The sequence below is a fragment of the Gorilla gorilla genome, chromosome 3 (genome assembly GCF_029281585.2).
Source record: "Gorilla gorilla gorilla isolate KB3781 chromosome 3, NHGRI_mGorGor1-v2.1_pri, whole genome shotgun sequence".
In the NCBI taxonomy this organism is placed as follows: Eukaryota; Metazoa; Chordata; class Mammalia; order Primates; family Hominidae; genus Gorilla; species Gorilla gorilla.
In genome coordinates, this window is record NC_073227.2 from 177,700,647 (window position 1) to 177,719,556 (window position 18,910).

General features: G+C 35.2%; 1 long non-coding RNA gene across 1 annotated transcript in view; it reads left to right on the forward strand.

Annotated features, from left to right (window-relative positions):
- Positions 1–18,461, forward strand: part of LOC129532955 (uncharacterized) — a 33,275-nt gene extending 14,814 nt beyond the window's left edge. Inside the window, exons 2-4 of the long non-coding RNA XR_010133275.1 lie at positions 7,899–7,952; positions 17,011–17,052; positions 18,420–18,461. This is a non-coding gene — a long non-coding RNA (uncharacterized lncRNA). The remainder of the gene's footprint in view (positions 1–7,898; positions 7,953–17,010; positions 17,053–18,419) is intronic.
- The last annotated feature ends 449 nt before the right edge of the window (positions 18,462–18,910 follow it).

Consider the following 18,910-nt stretch of genomic DNA (forward strand, 5'->3'; position numbering starts at 1 on the left):
ACAGTTTTCTCTCTTCTTTTAACTTCTCTAATCTCTTAACAATTAACCATGTTATACAGTATGTAATTTATATACTCTCATGACATATTCAGAATACCAGATTCAGATCTAGTGTTTTCTGTGTGATTGTTTTATTTTTTTTATCCTGTGGAATAGATAAGTGGTTTGGCTCTCCTATGTACCTATTGAAGTTTACTTTTCTTACAGGACTTTTTTATTGCATTCTGAGGGAAGCTATAGCAACATTGGGCACACAGATGTGAATAAAACAATTTCTCTGAGGGCATAAAGTACTAACCATGTCTAGCATTTAATGGTCACCTATGAGATATTATGGGAAGTGTATCTATGGGAAGTATACACAAAATTTAAAATGAGATTATTAACAATAGATGTTTTGGAAGAACACAAATGCAGATGCTTACTTTGGCTATTTTTGATAAAAACAGTACAAAAAGAAGCCACAAAATCGAACTATGAGTTTCAGGGAGTCTTAGGTGTTGGAATCCCCAACCCCTGGAGGTTGAGAAAAAAACAGTACAGGTGATTTCTTATTGCTTGAAAAAGAAGCATATGTCTAAGAAACAGGAAGAAAAGAAAGAATGCCTCGACAAGACAGTGAATGAATAAAATATTCAAATAGGATTTTATGTAATAGGTATTTTAATAAACTAAACTTGAATCTTTATGGCAGCAACTTACCTTCTACATCCATCCCAAGAACCTAGAACATCGCTGGGCTCAAGGTAGGCCCTCAATTATAATATCGAATGAATAAATGAAGTCAACAGTTCATCTTCATCTTTACAACATAAGACAATAAGTGCTATAATTCTCATTTTTACAAATAAGGAAAATGAGGCTGACAGAGGGTAAGGTTACTTCCCCTCAGTAACATGGCTAGTAAGTAGCTAAGTTAGAGTATACACCTACACCTTGCCAATTTCCAAGCCCTTGCCACTTCTACTACCCTAAACCTGCCAGCCATGTACTAAAATTCTGAGTTTGCTTTAGTTTAGATTAGGCACTTTATAGGCATCTCATTTCATATTCAGAAGACACTCAAAACGTTCAAGAAAAATATCCGACATGTTTGACCAGAAAGTTACATGGCTACGAGAAATCCTAGAGGGCAGTCAAAAAGAGTAATTACACAAATTTTGCATAGTTAAGATCATGGCTTCTGATTATTATTTAACATTCATGAGTAATGACAAATTTCCTGGACATTCTAAGGATTTTAGGCCATTTCCTACGACTTATCTAAAACTATACATCTTTCCTTCTCAAAAAAGCAAATTTAAACATGAATGAAATTGACATTGTTATAGAAAAGTTTGGGTATTTTAACTATCAATAATTACAAGTGAAAAGCTCAATCACATTTAAAAATCTTTAAAAATTATTTTAAAAATCAACCAGAGATTTGTATGTTTCAGAGAATACATAGATTAGCCGGGCACAGTGGCACACACCTCTAATCCCAGCATTTTGGGAGGCCGAGGTGGGTGGATTACTTGAGGTCCGGAGTTCAAGACCCACTTGGGCAACATGGAGCAACCCAGTCTCTACTGAAAATATTAAAATTAGCTGAGTGTGGTGGCACATGCCTGTAATCCCAGATACTCCGGAGGCTGAGGCAAGACAGAAGAATTGCTTGAACCTGGGAGGCGGAGGTTGCAGTGAGAGCGAGACTCTGTCTCACACAAACAAAAACACACACAAACATACATACATAGAAAGAAAAAGCCACAAGTGAAAGTTAAAATATAATTCATTTGATGGTACTATATTATGGCATAACAGACTACAGTAAATAAAGTCTACATAAATATACTCCCATTATTAAAACATATCCAAATGTTACATAATGAAATAATTAAGATGTAATATAATGCCAATTACAGCCTTTCTTAAAAATAACTGTCATACATTCCTTTCTTAGACAGGAACCAATTTTGTCTTAGTTGCTAGTCACGTTATTAAGAACTTTTAAAAATTTATGTTCATTTAATAAGAGAGTTATTAGTCATTTGTAAGAACTTAATGGTATATTCAAAAATATTCCTGTGAAAAATAGTTGTATTTGTTAAAAGAAGAACTTTAGGCAAATTAAATTTAACAGAGTTTATTCGAGCAAAGAATGATTGACAAATTGGGCAGCACTCAGAACCAGAAGTGGTTGAAAGATCTCTGCCCAGCAGTGTGAGCAGCAATCCTTGACAGGTGAAACAGGGAAGCAAAGCAGAGAAATCACCTGATTGGCTACAGCCAAGCATTTGGTTTATTTGGGCATGGGATGATGAGGCATTTGTCTTATTTTGGCATGGTCTGATCAATTCGTTGTTGTGATTGGCTGTAGCTCAGCTGTTTATGATTGGCTGCAATCAGCTAGTTCTTATAAAAATATACTCCTAGTTAGGTTTCAGTCTGTTTACATACTAAGTTAGATTGCAGTTTGTTGGAGACTCAAAGCATGGAGACAGTCTTAGGCCAATGACCTCTTGCTTATTTAATTTCACATGTTGTGATATTATAAATGTATCAGTATCTGTTCATCAAAAAGGACAAAACATTCTCTAATATATATCATTCCACAGTTTATGACACCAAATCATGGCCAATTAGCATATATGTCATATTTTTACGATTATGCATCAGCCAGTCTTTTAAACATGTCAGTGTAATAGACACATTGTCAATTAAATAAATTAGATTGGTAAAGTAAAAAGCTGAGTGCACATCAGAAATGAAAGTAATGTCTTCGAGTTACTCAAGATCAAGATCAAAAACCAGTTGATTCAGAATCTGACTTGGATTCTCTGTTTTATAGTGATTGTGATATATCAATTACTTGGTTTTTGATCTTGACACTGACCAAATTAATAAGTAATTAACACATCCGTGTTTCAATTTTCAATATAAATATTAACAAAATCTAGGGCCAACAGCTTTTGATGGTGAATGGATATTGAAACTAGCAATGATTTTCTCTTTTTTACTTGCCCTTAATGCTACATTGCCCATCACATAAAATCAGCAAACATTGGCACTACACTCAGAGATTATTTTAGATCCCAAGCAAATCTAATTCTTTAATCTTGTGGCTTTACTACCTAGTCGAAATAACTGTGAAAATGAAAAAAAAAAAAAAAGACCACTCCGCCAATTTACAGAATTTTATGTCATCCAAACAAGAAGACTTACATATATCCCCAGAAGAGGACTGTGACTCTAGTAGCAATTACAGGCCTGCATTTTTCTGAAGCTCTGTCTTTGGAAGAGTCACTCCTGGCCAAGACAAAACAGTTGGTGATAACATTCTGGCTCTGTGTGTGCTCACCAAGTAACATTGCCAAAATTCTGTACTCTGAGAACTAGCAAACAAAGCCAGTGGTACAATTCAATTACCATGGAATGCCAATTTTCCATAGACAAATTTGTCAATTGTTGCTAGAATTGTTCATTATGATTTGGAAGTCCTTGACGTCTAAGTAGAATTGACACATACATATTTAAATTCAAGCATTGGAAAGAATGAAACATGATCTAAAGAAGTACACTTCATGGTGAAGAGCAAAAGCTCTAGGGTTGGACAAATGAGTTCAATCCCAGATTCTGCTTCCTACTGGCCATTTGATCTTAACTTCACTGAGCCTCAGCCCCCATCTTAAATTCAATTCATAAGGTTATTTGTGAGGATTAAATGAGAAAATGGAACTAAAGAAAAGAGTAACTTATACTTTGTTAAGGCACATGGTACTGGGCCCATAGAAATGGCTCAATAAATGTTATCTATTGTTTTCATGTCTCCCAACGTATGTACAAAAATCACTTTAATTTCAAAAAATATTTACTGAGAATCAACTGTGTTGTGGACACCATCCTAAGTATGAGATACATTAGTGAACATAACAGAGATCCCTGCCCTTTCTAGTGAAGAAAGACTGCAAAAAAACCGCAGTGACTATGAGAAATTCACTAAATTTTGGAACATGTTAGAGGGTGAATAGCACGAAGAAAAAGTAGAGGAGAGGAAGGATGCCTACAAGTGGATGGTGAGACTCGTAAGTAGGGTGGCCAGGGTGAGACTACAATGTAGAATTTGGTTTGTTGACATCCTCAGAGAGCTTAAGCACTGTTGCAGTTCTACTCTTTTTTTTTCATTAAAATAAAAATCCCCTTGTCCAGGTTATTTAGCAGTATTTATTGTTCAAAATCAGAAGGCTCATCATATGTCATCATCCCACCTCCTTAAAAATTACTGAGTTGACAACCGTGGAATCAATTGTTAACAACAGGTTGTATGATCATCTCTAACATTATGTATAAATCAATGCTATCACAGAAAGCCTCTCTCTGATTGCATCATAACTTTTCACACATACTGCTTCTATCCAAATCTAAAGCTGTTTTCTATCAGAGCTTTGCAAGTTCTGAAATATTCACCTGGCAAACAAAGCCCTCCTGCTTTCACATTAAAAATACCACTCTGTGTTCCAAAACGTCTATGGAAATTTACATGGTAAACCAATGAAAACCATGCAGTAGCATATGAAATATTTTTCCAATTATTTCCCCTCAAAGAAATTACTTTCTGCAGATTGAATCTGAGCTGTTTGGGATATTGCAGTTTTGATAGCTCTTTAAACTTTTAATTGGTTCACAGCCCTGTTCTGGAATAAATAAAAAAAACTTGAGGAAGAATTACTGACAGTTTTTAAAATAACATTTTTTGAGAGATGAGGATTCCTTAGGTAATACAACCTACTTTTAAGATTCTGCGATTAAACAAATCACAAAGAATCTAAAGTAATATTATTTGAAAACGGATACCTGCTTCAATTGAGTGTGGAAAAATCCTGTCAACTATACAATTACCTTTTTAGAAGCCAAAAAGATCCATATATTCACTGTACTTTTCTTCTTCTTTTGCTTAATCACTCATCCCCTATCATGCCTCCTACAGAAAGCAATAGTGGTTCTGGAGAATAAAATTTAAACTACTTTTCACTAGAAACATTAGCTTCTCTCATCAAAGCAAATGTTTTAGAAAGCTGATACCCAAATTCAACATCAGAAACTACCCTCTAGCAATTGTTTCCCCTTTTGTTCTTATTTAAATGGCTTATTTATAATTTTTGTTGTATTTTTATTTGTAATTTAAATACAGGTTATTTTTCTGCAAAATTATATGAGTTAAAAAATGACTATCTCGGCCGGGCGCGGTGGCTCACGCCTGTAATCCCAGCACTTTGGGAGGCCGAGGCGGGCGGATCACAAGGTCAGGAGATCGAGACCATCCTGGCTAACACAGTGAAACCCCGTCTCTACTAAAAAATACAAAAAATTAGCCGGGCGTGGTGGCGGGCGCCTGTAGTCCCAGCTACGCGGGAGGCTGAGGCAGGAGAATGGCGTGAACCCGGGAGGCGGAGCTTGCAGTGAGCCGAGATCGCGCCACTGCACTCCAGCCTGGGCGACAGAGCGAGACTCTGTCTCAAAAAAAAAAAAAAAAAAAAAAATGACTATCTCAACACACACAGAATTTCCATTGAAATACTTTACCCTAAATGTGATTGATCCAGAAATAATAATTAAGAGTTTTTTTCATTTGCATAAGCTCTGACATTTTGAATTTCACAAGATATATTTACTAAGGATGACTACTCTGGAAAAATTGTTCTTCCATTTTGTATACCATACTCTCCAGCAACTTTTCCAATTATTCTTTAATCTTTTTCCTACTTGCACCCTCATTTTATCCTCAACCCCTTTACAAGGCAAAACTTAGAAGAAATATACATATACACACAAGCATATTTGTGTGTACACACACACAAACACACACACATCTTGATTTCCTCACTAACAACCTTTGGAGAAGATAATGATATATAAAACAAAAAAGCAGGGAATGCTATATTTCAATCCCTAAAATAAACATTAGCAAACATTGTTGAATATGTGTTAGCCAATGAGAAAAACTAGCAAATGTAGTGGTAGGAGATTTTGTGATCAGATAATGGATATGAGTACCACCACACAGTTTTTGAGGTTTCCATACCTCTGGCTTGTGCAATCTTTTTTGGCATTTGCTCTGAATCTCTAGAGACCTACAAATATCAATTTAAGAGTCACCGTTCCTAAACATGTTGTATAAAGAAGAAAGTCAGAAATATCAGGATAAGTTTCTAGAAGTAATGTTTCTGATCCAAATTCCACAAATCTCTGAGGAGAACATTGGTTAAATTTTAACTCTGGGACTCATAAGTAGATTATATTTCCTTTTGAAAACTCACACTTCTGCAGTAATCTATAGTCTGCCATTATGAATGAGTCCTTTCAAACACAATGGATTACTTAGGAAAGTCAGATGAGTAGCCCAACAGTTCATCCAAAAGCAGCTGGCCACATGCAACAGTCTCTGTTAATGTGTCACACGTATAAGTGCAAGCCCCTCGATTGTTTGGGGGTCCAAATGATTAGGATAGGGACAGTAGCAGTGAAAGAACACATTCCATTCCTTTGTCCTATACAGGCGATGGGCTCTTTCTCATTCTTCAAAATCAGGTAAGAACAAATCAGTGTTATTCCCTTAAATAATGGTTCTCAATAAATTTTATTAGAAAATTCCACAAACAAGAAGCCAACATATCTCTATTTTTATTGCAAATCCCAAGCCTATGGAGAAATTCTTATGAAGTTATATGGGATAAAGTTACAGCATTTCTTAAGAATATGTTCTCACATTCACACATAAAGCTGTCCAAAGCATAATATCGTTCAGTTGCCACAGTGCAGAATCTGTTAATTGGATCTGCCTATGTTTTCCAACTCACAGCATCCTACAGTGCTAAGTATCTAATATAAACACTCCCTGCTGAGACTCCTCATAAACCCTGATTTTTTTTTCCTTCCTTGAAGTCAGCTAGTGAATTTAGATGGCCTAAATACTAAAAATAAACTAGGGTTTTAAGTCTTTACTAACATAATCCAATCTCACAAATGGAGTTTAATAATGATTATCTATTTTATAATCTTCCCCAAAAGATTAATGCAGTGTTGATATAAAAAGTACAGACAGAGCAAGGCAGAACAACGTTTTGGCAATCTTAGACATTAACTTCAAGAAATCAGGCCATTTCCTCTCTATACTTTTTTGGTAGTTTGTATTTTGACTTTAATGCTTATTGAGCTATAGAATATATACAGGAAGGAATGCAAATCCTAAAGGTAGGTTTGATTAATTTTTGCCTGATCATCACACACATACCCAAGATAAAGGCCAAACTACAGAACGTTGTCTGCTCGCCGGAAGCCTCCCTTAGGCCCCCATGTAATCATTACCACATACGCAAAAGTAACCACCATATTTAATTTTATCACTAGAGATTACTGTTGCATGTTTTTGAAATTGATATAAATGATGCTATGCATTTTGTACTCTTACATATTTAGCTTCGTTTTCTTTCTCATCATTATGTCTATGAGATTCATCCCTATTGTGTGTAGCAGTAGTTTATTCTCTTTCGTTGCTATGGGGTATTGCATTGTAGAAAGGTCTTAATTGTGAACTCCATTTCTTTAATAGATAAAGGACCATTGAGGTTTTCAGTTTGATTTTGTGTCTATTTTTGAAAGTTGTATTTTCCAAGATTTTTTTCATTTAAACTTAAAGACATTTGTTTATTATCTTTTAAAGTCTGTGGATCTATAATGATATCACCTTTGCATTCTTTATGTTGGTAACTTGAGTTACTTTTTTCATAATTTATATCACTAGGGAGTTCTTTGATTTTATTAACCTTTTCAAATAATAATATTTTGGTTTATTGGGTTTTGCTATTTGCTTCTGGTTGTTATTGATTTCTGTTTCTTATCATTTCTATTATCTTAAGGTTTTTGGCGTTAATATGCCATGGTTTCTCCTGGACCTGGAGAATAGAACTGAGGTAATTGTTAGCAGTTATTATTTTTAATATGTTCATGTAATGCTATAATTTCCTTCTAAGTACTTCTGCAGTTGCATTCCACAACTTTTAATATTTTTAACTAAATGAAAATAAGTTATTTTAATTAATATTGTGATTTCTCTTTAACATACATCTAATTTAGAAAAGTACATTTTAGTTTCCAAACATTTTAAGGATTATCTAGGTGTACTTTTTTACTGATTTCTAGATTATTTCTTCTATGGCCAGAGAACACCCTCTGAATATTTTCACACCTTTGTATTGTGTTACAATTTGCAATTTTGGCTAATATTATTGGATGATGATTCTCCATGGGCCTCTCATGTTTCTTCACATCTTGAGAACAGAAGTATTGACTCTTTTTATTTCCGGACTATATTCTCAGGGATGTTTGTGAAGCAAACAGCTTTGGAAGATAGAGATGCTGTCTTCCTCCAGAACAAAAGGCAAGTTTTCTTAAAGTCTTGGAAGACTGTTTCCATCTAGAAAAGCAAGTAGGCATTCTTAATATCTAGTATGAACAACTCCGGTTTTCCAAGCTCATCCATCTTCTTTTGTAACACAATTCAGTCAATGTACAAGCACTGCCTGGCCCTCTTCAAGACATCCTATAGGAATTGCTGCTTGGGGAGCTAATGCTTGTGCAGCTTGCTTTAATGTGAGTAATAAAGTTCATTGACTCTGCTTTAGGATTCTCAGGGTTTTTTTTTGCCAGCATCCCTAAAATCATGGCAGACTAACATTTTAGGGTAAAAGTAGGGTAAAATTGGGATTGATATCAGCAAGATGGCAGAAAGAAAGGCTGGGAGTCTCCTGCCACCAAGAAGGCACTGAATCAACAACAAATACATAGACCAATTCCCTTTTTGAGAAATCCAGAGAACGGTTAAGAGGTAGCTGCACCCCAGGGGAGCATGAAAGCAGCCACATGAAAGGCAGTAGGAAAACTCCCGGCACTCACTCTCCATACTGTCTCCCCACCCACCCTCCTCCCAGCTCAGCATGGCATGATCAGGAGAAAACTCTTAGTTCCTGGTTTCTCCCTGGGAGGGAAAGAGAAGATTGAAACATGTATGCAAAGTTTGGACTTTTCCTGGGGCTGCCCAAGAGACTGGTTTATATCTTCTCTGTCTCAGAGCACTGCTGGGGATCAGCTTGCTCTAGGTTTCTGGAGATCACTGAGAACACAAGAGAGCTGGGTGGCTTGTGGCTTGCTGCTGTTCCAGAGGACAGGAGGTGCAGCAGCTAGAGGTCCATATAGCTGGGCAGCCTCTCCCTCGGGAGTTAGAGGAGCCTCTGTCTAGCGTTTCAGTGTTTCACACCCAGGTTCTTTCCAGCACTATTTACAGTAGCCAAGCGGTAGAAACAACCTAAATATCCATTGATTGGTGAATGGATAAAGCAAATGTGGTATATGTATACAATGGAAGATTACTCAGTCATAAAAGAAGAAAATACAATTGCGACAGCATGGATAAACCTTGAGGACTAAGTGAAATAAATCAGTCACAAAAGGACACATATTGCATGATTTTACTTAGATGAGGTGTCTATAATGGTCAAAGTCAGAAGCGGGAAGTAAAATGGTTTTCAGTGTGAAATGAGGAGTGGTTGTTCAATGGGTATAGAGTCTCAGTCACACAAGTTGAGAAAGTTCTGGAGAGCTGCTGTACAGCAACGTACTTAGAGTTAATATGTGCTGTATACTTAAAAATTTGCCAGGAGGGTAGATTTCATGTTATGTGTTCTTTATCACAATAAAAATAAACATATAAGTAACTGAAAATTACATATTAAAAAGGAACAAATTATTAACACAGGCAGAAATTCAGATGAACATCTAGGGAAGTAGTCTGAATGAAAAAATTCAATCCCAAAAGGTTATATACTGTATAATTCCATTGACACAATCTTTTTGAAATGAAATTGTTGGAATCAGTGTTTTATAATTGTGTTTTAGATCCAGTGTGTTAGACATTCCGTTTATGTCTTCTATATTTGTATTGATTTTTGTTTCGTGTTCTAATAGCTACTACAACGATTTGTCTACGATGTAGAATTTTCCATTTTTCCTTAGTTCGGTCCATTTTTCCTTTATATATTTTGAGACAATATTAATAGTTACATATAGTCATTCTTAAGACTGCTATATCTTTTTGTTAAATTAACCTTATATTGTTATGAAATGTGGCCCATTACATTTAGTAATACTTCGTGTCTTAGGGCCTATATTGTTTATTTATTAACATAGCTACACTAATTTGTCTATAGATCAGGAATCAGTAATGCATGGTGTCTTAGTTCAGACTGCTGTAACATAGTACCATAGCCAGTGTGGCTTATAAACAACAAAATTTTGTTCTCACCTTCTGGCATCTGGGAAGTCCAAGTTCATGGTCAGATTCTGATAAGGGTCCTCTTCTGGGTGCAGGCTGTCAGCTTCTTGCTGTACTCTCACATGGCAGAAAGACTGTAAGCTAGCTTTCTTGCTTCTTCTTATGAGAGCTCCAATCCCATTTATGAGGGTCCCATCTTTATGACCTAATTACCTTGCAAAGGCACTATTTTTGAACACCATCATAATAAGGATTATATTTCAACATATGAATTTTGTGGGGACACAAACATTGAGTCCATAGCAGATGGACCGGTACACAGCCTGATTTTGTACATCCTGTGAGCTAGGAATGTTTCCTACATTCTTAAAGGGATTAACAAAACACACAAAAATAACATGCAACAAAGACCATATGTGTCCCACAAAGCTGAAAATATTTACAATCTGGGCCATTACAAAAAAAAGTTTTCTAACTGCTGTTAGTGTTTCTATGATGTATCTTCTCCTATAACATTAGTTTTAACTTTCCTATGTCCTTCCTAAGAACATAGAAAATGTCATTAATAATCATTGTCTTTAATTGACATATTCAATTTTTTTAACGTAAATTGTGATATATTTGGGTTTAAATCATTATCTCAGTATCTTTCAAGTTGCTTCATCTGTTCTTTGATCTGTTTTTACACTGCCTTGTCTTCTTTGAGAATAATCAGGCTTTAATTTCAATTTTTACCCAATATTTACCTGTTATTACATTCTTATTTATTTATTTTCATTCTTAGCCTGCTACACTGTATACCATTAATCTATTAATATCTACTTTAATTAGTACGTTTTCCCATTCCCAGATAATGCAAGGGTTCTGTTGTAGTCTGCTTGGGCTGTCATAAAAGAATACCACTGAGGAAGTGGCTTAAATGGCAGAAATGCATTTTCTCATGTGTGGGGCACTGGAAGGCAAGATCAAGGGCCAGTACAGTCAGGGTCTGTTGATTCCTCTCTCCTTTGGTTGCAGATGACCTTTCTTATGTGCTTGTAAGGAGACAGTTCTGGTGTATCTTCCTCTTCTTATAAGGGCACCAATTCCTGTAAGACCTTTATGACCTCACTTACATGCCTCATCCTTAAAAAGCTGTCTCCAAATTCTGCTACATTTAGGTTTACGGCTTCAACATAGGAATTTGTAGGGGAAGAGAAGGTGATGTGATGTAGTCCATAACAGGCTCTGTAATACTTTGTCTGCAATTACCCTCTCTAACCTGTGCTACTTTGCCGTGTGTTTTAATCCTGCACATATTAAGTGTCATATAGCATTAGTATTCATTTTTAATAAAGAATATCAATGTATAGTTACTCCCTTATATTCATCCTTTTCTTCGATCATTTTTGCAATTCAGCTAAATTTTTGTTTGCAATTGTTTTCTTTCTGCCTGAAATTTTTCTTTAGCATTTCTTTTAGTGAATGTCTGCTAGCAGAAAAGTATCGTATCACTGAAAATGTTAATTTTACCTCTTTTGAGGCCTGGATGGGTAACACAAATGGTAAGAATAGAGGAGGATCTCCTAGTATTATTTTGAAATTTAGCAGATATGATTCCTTAAGTTTCTTTTTAAAATTTTTAATTGTTATGGATACATATTAGTTGTACATATTTCCAGAGTACATGCGACATTTTGAGACAAGCATATAATGAATAATGATCAAATCAGGGTCATTGGGGTGTTCATTACCTCAAGCACTTATTGTTTCTTGGTGTTGAGAATATTCCAATTCCTCTCTTTTAGTTATTTTGAAATATATAATAGATTAGCTATAGTCACCCCATTGTGCTACCAAACCCTACACCACATTATTTCTATCCAACTTTTTATTTGTACCTATTAAACATCCCCTCTTTATCACTACCCTTCCCAGCCTCTGGTAACTACCATTCTACTCTCTCTGAGTTAAATTTGTTTTAGCCACCATGTATGAGTGAAAATATGCAGCATTTGTTTTTCTGTGCCCGGCTTATTTCACTTAACATAACGTCCTCCGGTTCCATCCGTGTTGTGGCAAATGACAAGATCTCATTCTTTTTAAAGGCTGAATAATATTCCATTATGTATATGGTATGAAAATAACATTCACTTTTAATTTTGAAGAATATTTTGCTGAGAGTAAAATTCTGCAGTGGCATTTTTGTCTCATTTCAGCCAATTAAATATAGCATTTGATTGTCTTCTATATTTTATCATTTTGTTGAAAGGTAAGCTGCCAATGTTGTTGCTCCTTTGAAGACGCTATTGTCTTTTCCTCTGTATTACTTTAACAGGCCCTGTATGTTTCTGGGCTTTATTGTCTTGACTAGGCCTTGGTCTGATGTTCTTTGTACTTCCGGTGCTTAGGTCTGAAGTACATCTTGAATCTGTAGGTTGATGTTTTCTTTCAAAGTTGAAAATTTCCTGACCAGTGTTTCTTTAAATGCTGCTTCTGTCTCTTATCTCGTTCTCCTCTCTCCTATATGCCAGTCACATGGAGAGAGAGATATTACTATGCCTATATAGGCATACAGACAGGCAAACTTTTCATCTTATCCCACCCACATTTCTCTCATGCTATTTTCCAAATTGCCCTTCTGTCTATTTGGCCTTAAGTTTATATATTTTCTTTTAAGGTACCTTCCAGCTCATTACTTTTCCCTTCTTCTGCATTTTCTTTTTAAACACCATCTTTAATTATTACTTTTTCTTATTCTTCATTCTAAATATTTCCTATGGACATGTTTTCTAATTAACTAGTTATTTCTACTTTTTTGGCTAATATGCTTTTAACACAATTCATTTACATTTTAATATTAGTTACTGTAAGTTTTAGATCCAAAACTTCCATATGAATCTTATATATTCAAATCATCTTGTGAAATTATTTATCCTTTAGCCTTTTTAAATAAATGTATCAGTTATTTAGCTTATAAATATGTTTGCTATTAAGTTTCCAAGTGCATAGACAACTGATATTATTAATATGCCAAAAGAAAGACGTCACATTCCTTTGCTCCAATACCCTTATGCCATTTTAACATCGAAAAAACAGAACACAACCCAATGAATAAAATAGAAATTATTTTGCCCATATTTTATTAACGAATGAACCAATGAAATAATTAATTAATTTTTAAGTGAGTGAGATAAGAAAGCTTCCTATTAGAAGAGAATGTCAACTAATAAATACAGAAGTCATGATGAAACCAGATAATCACGTGCCGATAATCACAGAATACTTCATTCATCCAGTGTATATCAATGAACACTAAAAGCAGCAAGTAAAAATTTAGTGAGAAAATCAATATTTACATGGTCTCAAAGTACCTCCCCACAATATATACATTAATTACAAGTGAGAATTAGTAAATTTACAAAGGAGAAACCTGAAAGAAACCACTTTAATCAAATGATTTTAGTTAAATCTTCAGTAATAAAATAAACAAGGCAAACAAATCACCATACTACCTAATGCCTCATTTGGAAGAACACAGAATCAATTCTCACTTCTGTGATATTTCTGCCTAAAATGCATAACCTGAATCTCACTGTGAGGAAACATCAGACAAACCCAAAGTGACATATGAAGTAATAGATGGGAAGACAGGGAAAACTCATCAGTTTTGTGATATATTTGGAAGTAGTTTAGTTAAAAGTTTAAATTACATTGGGTATGGACCATTATAGCAAGAGAAAGAATAAGGATAACCCCAAGATCAAGGCAAAGAAACTGAGTGATTGATGGAGCCCTTAACTGATATGAAGAAGAATCAAGAGGTGGTACATTTTCTCAGAAAGGGAAACAGACTAAGAGTATTATAATGTATTTATTATTTTTTGGAGTTCTTTGTGATTGTTAAATGTAAGTGCTTCGATGAGTGTATTATCATTCCTAAAGTTAATGATTAAAAGACATATAGGACTATTAATGATTCAACATCATTTTTTACATTTTGGACATTTTATATAAATTTCATAGATCTCACTATACTTAGCCGCCTACAAGCAAATTCTAGAATTTTAATTATACCTATTTTGAGATTCAATATATTACTTCAAAAATTACTTTCACAAAACACAAAGAAAAAAACAAAAAGCTACTAATATGTAAGGCTTTCTAGTACTAAACTGCTGTTTATATTATGATTATATTGTTTTTTTTCCAAATAATTTTCACTATTTTAAAACTGATATGACAATCTATCCCCGAGCTTTAAATAAAATCTATTGTAAATTCTCTAATGAAAAATACAGCTGAAAGCCCATGAGATGCATGATAGCATTGCCAATATAAAGCATGCTATTTTGCTTATAAAAATGTGTCTGCTATTAAAGTCTCCAGGCACACAGACTATGCAGAATCATTAATAAGTCAAAAGAAAGGCAAAGTCACATTCCTTTCCCTCCACATCCCCATGCCATTCTGGAAAGTCTGGCAAATATGAATTTTGCTTTTTCCATTTCCATAAGCTCTTTGTTCACCAGAAATTTATGTTAATTGCTAGGGAAAGGGGCTACCCATAAGCACCGGGAAAACAATTCATGGTTTAATATAAATAATAAATTCAGCAGTAGCCACTTTACTCAGGATGTATACCACCATGATACATTACTGCAAATATTTGCAATTATAAGTACATTTTGTTAGAGGATTATATAAAAAGAAAGACAATCGGAAAGGATTTACTGTTAACTAGGGAAATACAAATCTAGAAAGTTATAAAGTTAAAATTAAACTCTTGGAAGCTTTTTGAATCAGAAACAGAAAAGGCTTATTTGCAGTTGTGAGGAAAAAGTGAATTTAGTATTCATCAAAATTTCTCTTCTATTACAAGTGTTGTCTTTAATTTCCAATATACTCTTACATAGGCAAGCTCTCTTCACTCCAAATTAATGTGTTCTGTTCTACCTTTTACATTTACTTTTTATTAAAGAGTTCCTCTTCTTAGCAACCTGATAATTTAGTGAATCTAAGAAGTCTATCAGATCAGTTGTCTAGAATAACATAGACAAAGGAAATAATTCCTAAATTAAACACTTCAAAATTTTCACTTCTCAATCAGTTTTGTGCGTGAAGGGGGAGTGCATCACATAGACAAATATATTGAGACAATACTAGAAATGATAGCAACCTTAGAACCTCTTTGACTAAGGCCCCTTGAGGTTAATTAAATTGCTTTTGGTCAGATACCAGTTCAAGCCTAAAACAGAAGTTTGCTGCTGGTGCTGGTGCCTTAACAGTTCAAAGGAACATCCTACAGAGCTGGGACTCAGACTTCTGTAGAGGGAACTTGAGCCATCTGGCACTGATACCTCTGAGCTGGCATGATGAAGCTACTTCTTGAAATACAGAAAAAATTGGAAACTGGTACCAACTGCTGTTACTCAAACCAAATGCTGAGATGAAGAGCGAATTATTAGAGCAAGCAATCAGGAAGGTGCGTGTCTCTTCTTCACTTCCTTTAATGCTCCCTATTGGCAGGACCTAACAGGGAGTCAGCGGGCAAAGGAAAAGAATGGCTTGCAGAATTCCAGCCATAACAATCATAAAGAAAAGAACAGAGGATAGGTCTGGAGCTTACAGTACTTAACAACCGGCACATTCAAAGAGGCATTCGACTTCCCAGATGACACTGCAGTTGGGACCAAAATAATGTATCTGTTAAAAATGTAAAAGAGGAGTATGACTGTGGGCATGCAAGCTGCAGTGTCTGCAGTAACCACTTCTGAATCTAGAGATCAATGCAGTTTAGTCATGGAGCTGTGACACATACAAATTACAGCTCAAGAGCCAAAAGTGATTAAAGAGGAATTTCTTCTTATGACCTCTTGGATGACATTAAAGTGACTGCAAATAAAAAGTCTTTAGAAACACCCATTAAAGTACCCTTTGTTTCCATTCCACTTTCCTGGCAGGTTTCTTTCTCACGCATGCTCCCTCCCCGCCCAAAAAGAAAAAAAAAATCGTACTCTACTCCCAGTTCATGATGCTTTCATTTCTTCTCTTCCCCGCTCCTTATATCATTTTGCATCAACTATTAATTATGATTACTTATTGATTAACATCTCTTCCTTCAATACATTGTTATTTTTCAATGTGATCAATTGATGTATGAACAACCCCAGTTGCTCACTCCTCTCTATGAATATGTTCTTTGGCACGAAATTTTATAGCCCCCGCTACGCTACCCTCACCCTAAGCTTGGCCATGTTATTTGCTTTAGCCACTGAAATTTTGGAAAGTGGGACATAAGCAGAGGGTTGGGAAATAGTTTGACCAACTGGGTTTGTTCTCATTCTTGCTCTGTGACAGCACTATAAGAATACATCCAGGATAGCCTGCTGGAGGATGGGAGATTCTCAGTTCAGATATGGCTGCTGACCTAGCTGGCAGCCAGTATACACCAGACCTGTACATCAAACCACTCAAGATGAAGAATACCCCCACCAAGCCTAGCCTAAATATCTGGCCATAGATTGATGAGCTAAATGAATTCTTATTATGGTAAGTTCCTGAGCTTTGAGACGGTTTGTTATACAACAGGGAACTGATATGCTTATTCTTCAAGAGGAGCAAAACAGGGATGATTGTTTTAATATTCTCTTCAATAGGTTGAGGAAAGAAGAAATTCTGTAAACATTTATACACTAATAATTTATTCTGTCATATTTCAGTCAGATTAAAGCAAACGGCCAAAAACAAGGACAAAGTCCAAGGTAAGAGACTGATGATAAGTGGCCTGTTTACAAGGAAAATAAGATTACTAGCTCTACCTACAGCTGATTCAGAATAACTTCATTTTTAAAGCCTAAAATTTTATAGTCAAGCTCTTGTGTGCAATTTCCTTAACATTTTCTAAACCACACAGAAAATCATAAAGAAACAATATTTCTTTGTTTGAGTTTCCTTTTTAGGAGTTAGGTCTTATTTTAAAAATATTTTCTAGCCTGTTTAGGCTCTTATTTAAAATTATCTACTTTTCTCAAAGTCTTTCTCATACTTGAGATATCCAAAATATTGAATGAGTGAGGTAAACTATAGCAGATAAACTATGAGTCTATATTTTTACCCTGATCCAGTCAGTTTCCAAGGAGAACTTTGAACAACTAAAAATGTGTATTACTATAATCTCTCTGAAATATTTTGTATTAATTTTTTGGGGGGAAATGAGTCATTCTGAGCCAAAAAAAAAAAAGGGCAACCAGACACTTTCCACTCCTAACTTGAGTTGGCGATATCAGCAGATTCAAATTACCAGCAATGGGAAGATATAGGAAGATGTAGGTACCTACCAATGAGCTTACCTTCCCAGTGCTCTATATAACCTCACTTCTATAGCCCAAAGTTTTAAAAAGAAGAAAAAATAATAATTCAGGCTTACTATTTAAAAATACAGTAATGCTGGCCGGGCACGGTGGCTCACGACTGCAATCCCAGCACTTTGGGAGGCCAAGGCGGGTGGATCACTTGAGGCCAGGAGTTTGAGACCAGCCTGGCCAACGTGGTGAAACCCTGTCTCCACTAAAAATACAAAAATTAGCTGGGCATGGTGGCGGGCGCCTGTAATCCCAGCTACTCGGGAGGTTAAGATGGGAGAATTGCTTGGACCCAGGAGGCAGAGGTTGCAGTGAGCCAAGATTGCACCACTGCATTCCACCCTGGGTGACAGAGTGAGACCCTGTCTCAAAAAATAAATAAAAATACAGTGATTCTGAGAGGCCTTCCCTTTCCACACCACCTCCTACTTGTTTGATAGCTCTCATCCCATTTTCCTCACCTGCCACATATGGCCAGGACTTCCACAGTGTATTAAATATCTTCTTTGGACAAGAGAAATTTCACTGAAGCAATGAGTGTAGAAGTTATTAGCATGAATTGAAGACTGATGTTGGCACACAAATAGGGAGACACATCAATATAATGAACTAATGAATCTAGAAATAGCTTCAAGAACTTATGGAAAAGTAGATGTGATAAAAGTTGCATTTCAAATCAGTGAGCAAAGTATTTAATAGAATTGAGACAACTATGTAGCTATTAGGAAAACATTAAAGTTGGATGCATAATTAGAAACTCTCCTCAGGTATATCAAGATTTTAACTGTGAGGAAATAAAACAACAAAAGATAGAGACAAAAGCAGGTAAGCATTTTAAAATATCATCTCAGAAATCTTCCAAGTTTGATACATAAATTCAACTAAAATAAATGATTTTTCATTAGAAAAGCATTTGTCATAAGACAAACGAAACTGTGAGAAAAATCATTTGCAATACATATCATAGACAAAAGGCCAATACTCCTAATATATGAAGACTTCTTGTAAACCAAAAGAAAAATAAAGAATAGTATATAGTATGCTTTCATCTGTGCAAAAAAGAATATAATATATGTGGAATATATCTGGAAATAGATATAAGAAACTATTGACATTGTCTGTCCCTACGGATTGGAAATCGGTGATCAGGGGTTCAGAAATTGAAAAGGGCTTTTTCACTCTATAGCCCATTCCACTTTTAAATCATGAACTCTATTAATACATTATCTATTTGTAAATAAATAAGCAATAATTGAAT